This window comes from Rhopalosiphum maidis, chromosome 2 (genome assembly GCF_003676215.2).
Source record: "Rhopalosiphum maidis isolate BTI-1 chromosome 2, ASM367621v3, whole genome shotgun sequence".
Taxonomy (NCBI): Eukaryota; Metazoa; Arthropoda; class Insecta; order Hemiptera; family Aphididae; genus Rhopalosiphum; species Rhopalosiphum maidis.
Genome location: NC_040878.1, coordinates 4,910,951 through 4,918,815, shown reverse-complemented (window position 1 = coordinate 4,918,815; position 7,865 = coordinate 4,910,951).

Here is a 7,865-nt window from a genome sequence, read left to right as displayed (position 1 = left end):
GACTGAAGGTGATGTGGGGGGCTTTGCTCCGCAGTCCGCGCACAGTAATGTGATATTGAATTTTGTGTGGAACGCTCGTTCGTCCAACATCCACTGAGTCCCCCTTCTAGTTTTTTTTCCAAATCAAGCACTGCAGGACTGTACATAAGTATATCATTAATATGGTTTGTAAATCATAACGAACATTCAAATACTGACATTATGCACAGTACCAACTCTATGTTTTGCGAAGCCCTGTGCAGTGTATCAAAGGAAGGCACCTGTTTTTATATTATGGACATGTAAAATACTATATTATTTGTCCACCGAATTGCGGTGAACACGCAATACAGTTATTCGATCAGATGCATTATAATATGGTTGGATTGAAGTCATTTGTTAGACACACTCGAGTATTAATACAATAAATATATCGTACTACCTAATATACTTAGTTATTAAACATATTGTGACGTATTATGTTTATGCCACACAAGGAGTACATCACCGTCTCCATAGATATCGAGAATTGACATAACATACAAATATTATTCTTATACATGATGAAATAAAACACTTCTTCCAAGCGCCTCGATCTATTTATTGATTAGGTTGAATCAAGCGTGAAATTATTTCTTGTGCTGTAATTTAATACATAAAATACTAGTTGCTAAAATAATAAACGATACATATTTCATACTTTCCGTTTTGGATTTCAGTTTCCATTATAAATTCTATATTTTCGACATGAATATCAAATTATTTTCAAAATTCTTCTTTACTCATATTATACAAAACATGTCATATTCACTTGAACAATTATCTATTTCATGAACAAAATATTATGTAGGTAAAAGGTACGCGTTTCATACATTCACAATCCTTATGCGTTATATTTTCTTTAATTATTTTATGAGAAATGCATAGTTTAATTGTAACCTAATACGGTAATTCACTATACCCAACTAAGGTTTAGTGTTACAATTTTGTTTCGATTTTATGATTATTATCTAATTTATTGTTATTAAATAAACCCTTATAGAGTATACTGTATAATATACTGTACTATATTAGTAACGTAGCGTGAGGTTCGACTTAATATATGCGCTAAAAATTATAAGACGATGAATTTGTGGGGGGATTTGTCTAGAGTATAGAAACTATAATATTCTATTATAAGTATATAAGTATAACGAATTTAGGTTTAATGTCGTATACTATATTTTGTTTATAGTTTATTAATATTCAAGGTCTGAATAGTATTCAGAAAAAATTCATATTACATTTTTAATTTGAATTTTATATTAGGTCTGATGTTTTTTATTAAATATACATATACTCTCTATTAAGTTGTTAATAACAACTGTTCATTTTTCTCTGTTTTTACGATGAACACGCACTAGCTATACGGTTATTAATATTTTAAATCCTTATTCTTTGTCACAGAGATTCAATGATTAATATAATATGACATAAGTATACGATAATTTTTTTTTTCGCACGCTATGTAACAATAATGCAATTTTTTATTCCTATACCTACCTGCTTGAATTAGGTTAGTACTTTGTTTTATTTTTAAACGTGATGCAGCATAACCTATAATTACCGAATGAGTTATTTGTATTATGTATTCTGTACGTATTATTATATTTTTCATTTTCAGCTATAGATGATTGCAGTAGAGGAGCATTGGCGTAACTAGGGAGGTGGGAGCTTTTTAGCTTCAATTAGCCTTCAAATTATTTTTATCTTTGGTTTTTTAGAACTCCAGCCCTTAAAAAGTTGTTATAATTCACCCTCATAATTCACGATAAACACGCACCATCGATATTATTATTTTAATTATTTATAGGTACCTTGTCATTGTATTTTAATGATTAATATATGACATAAATACAAAATAAAGCTACTTTTTTCGTCCGCATTGTAATAATAATATTTTTTTAATACATATTTGCCTACCATCTTGAACTAGGTTAGTATTTTGTTTAATTTTGAAATTTGAAATTTGATCCACTGCAACCTTTACTTAGAGTTATTTGTATTATGTATAATATTATTGCAGAATTTGTATACAGCCATAAACGATTGCAGTAGAAGAGTAGTATAATTGTTCACACAGAACCAGCTCTGATTTCAGTTAAATAGGGGAAAAAAGTTATTACTGTACGTGGAAATACCTACTAGCTATACATAATAAAGTTTTCATGATTACGAATGAAATAATTATTTTATATAATATAGGCAGTATTTTCTTTTCGTGCTCGTTGTAACAATGATATTTTTTTTATCCCTATACCTACCCACTGATAGGTTACAATGACTGTTAGAAACTTCAAAATAAACCTTTTAGTATCGGTATGAAAACTGAACAATAAACAAAATACAAATTAGTTATCTCGTATATTGAGCTATTAGGTTTTGTAAAATATTTACAATCAAATACAATATGACTTAAATTGTATTTTTATATTTAATCTTTATGTATCGCTATGTGCTCTGATCATTCATAAACATTATAACAATATTCTACTGCAATTATAATATATTCCAGAATATTACGAGGGAAAGCTAGGTTTAATAACACTACATACACTCATGAGTAGGCCTACTATGTCCTAGCTCCTACGGGATCATCAATAAATTTCAAAAAGTATTAATCTACACTTTCAAAGATTATAGTCATTGTATATTAAATATATATGAATAGTACGATTAGATAGGTGTGAGTTACTACGCAGTAGTTTTGACCGAGTGGATACTGCGTCCTTAAAAGTAAGGCTGGGCAAGTTAAAGATTTTTTTAACGCGCTAAGATAAGTTATTTTAAAATAATAAAGTTAATTAAGTTAAATGTTACTCGTGTTTTTTTCGTTAATTCGTAAGTTAAAAGCTATTTAAAAAAAAAAAGTAGCTGAACTTAACTTAGTTTAAAGTAATAGTTGAAATTTTCTAATTTCCAAAAATAAAAAAATTCCTGACATATAATATTGGTTATTAGATAGTTTTTCCTTACGCTTAAGAAAACTAGTAAGGACATTTAAAATGATACATCAAAGTACCAACTAGCTATCAAAAAACATAATTTTCTAAAATAAATCCTAACATTTTAAATTATTCTTGCATTATGCTTTGGACGAAAATTAAATTAATTTGAATACTCTAGAATAAAATTAACATGAAGTTAAAACGTTAATCAAAAAAAGTAACTTATTAAGTTAAAAGTTAATTTGAAAAAAATAAGTAAGTAACGAGTTAATTAACTTAATTTTAACTTTTAATTAGTTCATGCCCAGCTTACCCTTATAGACTAGGTACGGGGAGAATCGTCATCCAGACACTATAAGACCACGGGATCATCGGATTAGGTTGTCGTGAATCTGAGAACGCGTAAACCGTGGAAACACGACGACGCACATCTTTTGACCAGCAGGGATCATGAGAAGTAAGACGCGGAAAACTGTCTTTATAAGAGATCTCTGGATGGGACTCCGACAGACTTGATTTACCAGAGTTAGTACGAGCAACTTCACGCCTATATCTATGTCAGAAATGTATTATTTTAACTTAGTTTATTTTTTCTTTGTAAAACACTTACAATAGGTAATTCAATTAAATATCACTGAAATATCTTTAAATAAAAATATACGTCATGCAAAAAATTTCATAATTATTTTACCACGACTACAACATCACTTTTCAACTGTTAGATGATAGGCTCACCACAGTTGTAGTTATGAACTAAATCGATAAAATACGAATATTAATATTAAAATCCTTATTCTTTGTTGTTTTAATGGTTAATATTTTATGACATAAATACACACTATAGCATTTTTTTTTTTGTGTGTGCTCATTATAACAACGATATTTTTAAATTTTTAAATCCACCTACTGATAGCTATTGTTAGAAACTTCAAAAAATACTTTTCAGTATCGGTATAGTCACTGAACAATGAACAAGGTACCAACGAGATACTCCAGATAATAATCGACTATCATTGTACGCTCCTTATTAAATCACATTCTATCGTCAAAAATATATTTTGATAATGTAATTAATTTAAAGTTCACAAATGTTGAATATAATATTTAACTCTAGGACATCATTAAATTAATAAGGCACGTTTGAATTATTATTATTATTAAACATATTACACTAAAATCAAAATGGTTATATTATTTTTTTAATACCTTACACTGTATTTGAGCTTAGAAATTTACAATAAACCGATATGTTTGTAAATAGGTAATCACTACAGTAACGGATCTAGGTAAACATAGTGAGTATAGTATGCCATTGTACGTTAACATAATTTTCAATCTTATTGATCTTCTGGAAAATCAGCGTACCAATTTTTATGTGAACTGATAATACCCGTCAGATAATATTCTATAATAGTTGTTCTAAATTTTTCTGACAATGTCAGTAGGATTGTGAAGATTTTGGAGACTATTCTTTCGACAAAAGAGTCGCTGAGTGGGAAAACATCATATTCCCAGATCGTATTGTATATGGCTAAAAGTTTTTTTTTTTTTAATATATTCAACAAAAGTTTTTTGCCATTATTAACTAATTTATAAAATTATACGTTTTAATATCATTAAATGTAAATAATGTAGGTAGATGGAATTTACACCTTTCACACATTTACAATCCTCACTTGTGCAATTAACGTATTATACATATATTTTATCAGTTATAACTGATAAATAAATTAATTGTACAGAATATTTATTTTAATTTTTAGATCGAAACTGTATGAACATGACATTCGATTTACGCTTATTGCAGGCTAACGAAGTTTGTATAAGCTTAAAATTGCTTAAGCTATTTCATTTTTTTCATCTATTTGATCCAAAAACCAAAACAATTTGCAATTTGAATGTGTATCATCTAGCTTGGTACATCATAAATTGCATCATTGGTTGTACAATAATTTTCGGATTGATGGGTTATTTTAATGAAGCAGACAATGTATTAAATATTGTTAATAATGCACAGTCAATGTTGTGTTGCTTAATTTATTTTATATGTTTAATTAAAATAATTGCATTTATTAACAAAGCAAATTACATTTGGGATTTACTCCGCGTTACTTGTATACATTTTTTGACAAGCTCACACTGTCAAAAACATATTGAAATTCTCAAAAAATATCGTCAAAATCAATAAAAACTACAAATTTCATATGTGTTTTGCAATTATAATTAACATCCATTGGATCTTGTATCCTCTAGTGCTGATGTTATTACAAAAAGAGGACATGAACCAATAAAATCGACGCTTTGAGAATATTTACAACTTCCGGTACCCCTTGACCAATGGTTACTATAATAATAATTTTGCTATATTTTGTATTATTGAGTTATCTGTTAGATTACATGTGTTCTACATGCTTTTAGTGAGTGAAGTTTTTTTTTATTTCTCTCTGTTATGTTATGATTGCGCAGAATGAGATTATTTGAATAGCTTACAAAAATATACATCTAATTCTACCCCATTAATTATAAATTATATAAAATAATTTATGAGTTATTAACTGTATCAAAACACGTTACACTTGCACTACTCGTCGGACATGTCGCGCTCTACGTACGGTGTCTCGCATATCTAGTACTCATTCGTATTAAACTAATAACAGATAGCGCTATACTTTCAGAACATTAACCGCCTACAGAAATTCATTATTTCAAAACCCTTTTAATTAATATTTATAACATTATAGTTTTCGTCAACCAAATCAACTAATCACACAGTCCCAATTTCAGTCACCAAATAAATCATATTTAATAACCCATTTATATTTATATTTATATTTAACGTATATTAAATAATTAGGAACTTAATATTTGATTTTTTTATAACAACATAAACATTTTTTTTTTGAATTTGTCACTACTTTTTAAATCAATAAGTTTACTTCAACATAAAAGTTTGACGTCTGTTTATGATTGAAAGTTGAATATTATTTTAGTTAAAAGTATAATATTACAATAAAAATTTATAACCACCATCCCAATCCTTATTTTTCTATCATTATTATCAGTTTTGAAGAACACTATCGCCTTAGATATTAAGGGTATATTCAAAAATTATTTTTAATGGAAATTGGAGTGTAGGCATTACAAGTATTGAGACAAAGGTAATAGTGCTTATTAGTAATTCGAGGAGAGACTTGAATGCCTGACTTTTATAAACTGCACGGAGCTTCACAAATCATGTAGAGTTGGCATAGTATATAATGTCAGAATTTGTTTGTTCGTTATGATTTACAAACCATATTATATATCTATGCAATTATACAATAGAAAGGAAACAAAAATATCGTTAGTGCACGAGAATAATTATCCACAGCTTTGTGATACTATCGTTACAATAACAATTATTGTTTACAATTTACAAATATGATCGAAATGTCAAGAGATATGATTCAAATATATCAACTGTATTGGGATATAATATTATAATAATGAATTGGCAGCTCTCGTGTATAAATTTAAGAATAAAAATAGGGGAAGAATGGATGATTCAGAAGTGACCTAATAGCTACTTACCCCTAGCTGGTTAAATTTGGTTAGTAATGCTTTTTATTTTGTAACTTGATGTTAGCACAACCATCAATCATACGATGTGTTCTTTGTATTATATACACAGTATACATACAGAATAAATCGCTGACTGCAAAAAGGGAATGTCCACTTTTTAAAATTTTTCAGGAAAAATTAAAAACGAAAGAACCATAATATTATTTTAATAATGTTTTAAATGTTAAATCTCAAGTATTATTATAATGGTATCATGTCAATAGTTCAATAACCATGTATTATGATAAGAAGAGTTTAATCTTAAAAAAATTAGTGTCATAAGACTTTCGTTTATAAAAAGTTATTCTAACTTTTTCATACAACAATACTAAAACGTTAATAGAAACATAAGATATTGACAATAATATTATTGTTTTGTAATTAATTAAAATTAATTTCTTAATTCTAGGTGTTAATCACAAGCTATACAATTTTTTCAACTATGTTGAATATAAGTTCTAAATAAAAGGAAGATGAAGTGATATCAACAAAATGTCCAGTCATTTATTAATAATAATACTTTATTTAATTATTGTCTATATACTAATGGTATAGCTATAATAATAGACGGATTTTTAACGTAGTTCTGTCTCACTTGGGGTATACATATTTAATATTTTTATAAAAAAAGTTCTATGTATTGACCAAACTGTTCTATACACTAAGCGATCATTCGATCAGCTTCATTGTATAGTTTAATTGAAGTAATTTATTGTCTGACTCGCGTATGTATACATAATACGTATATATCATACGAATACGACTAACTATATTTATTATATTTTCACCACAGACCACGACCGTGTGTGTTTCCTTCTCTTCCCCTAATTGTGTCCTTATCGTACCTGAGAGCTGCAGTTTCATTGCATAAGATTATATCCCAATGATCTAATGCAGTGGTTTTCTTTTGAATCATATTATAACACTTGACGCGTTGAGCGTATACGAAAATTGTAAACTATAATTATTGTAATAACGATAGTATCACGGTGCTGAGGATAATTCGCGTGTATTGGCGATGTTTTTGTTTCCTTCCTATTATATAACTACATAAGTATATTATATGGTTTGTAAATCATAAATAACATACAAATACTGACGTTATGCACAATGCCAACTATATGATTTGCGAGGACCTATGCAATTTAAAAATGCAAGGCACCTGTTTTTGTATGATATGTAAAATAATATATTATTTATACATCCACCGAATATTGCGGTAAACACTATTGTGTAATCATTCGATCAGATGCATTATAATATGGTTTAATTGAAGTTTTTGTTAAACACACTCAAGTG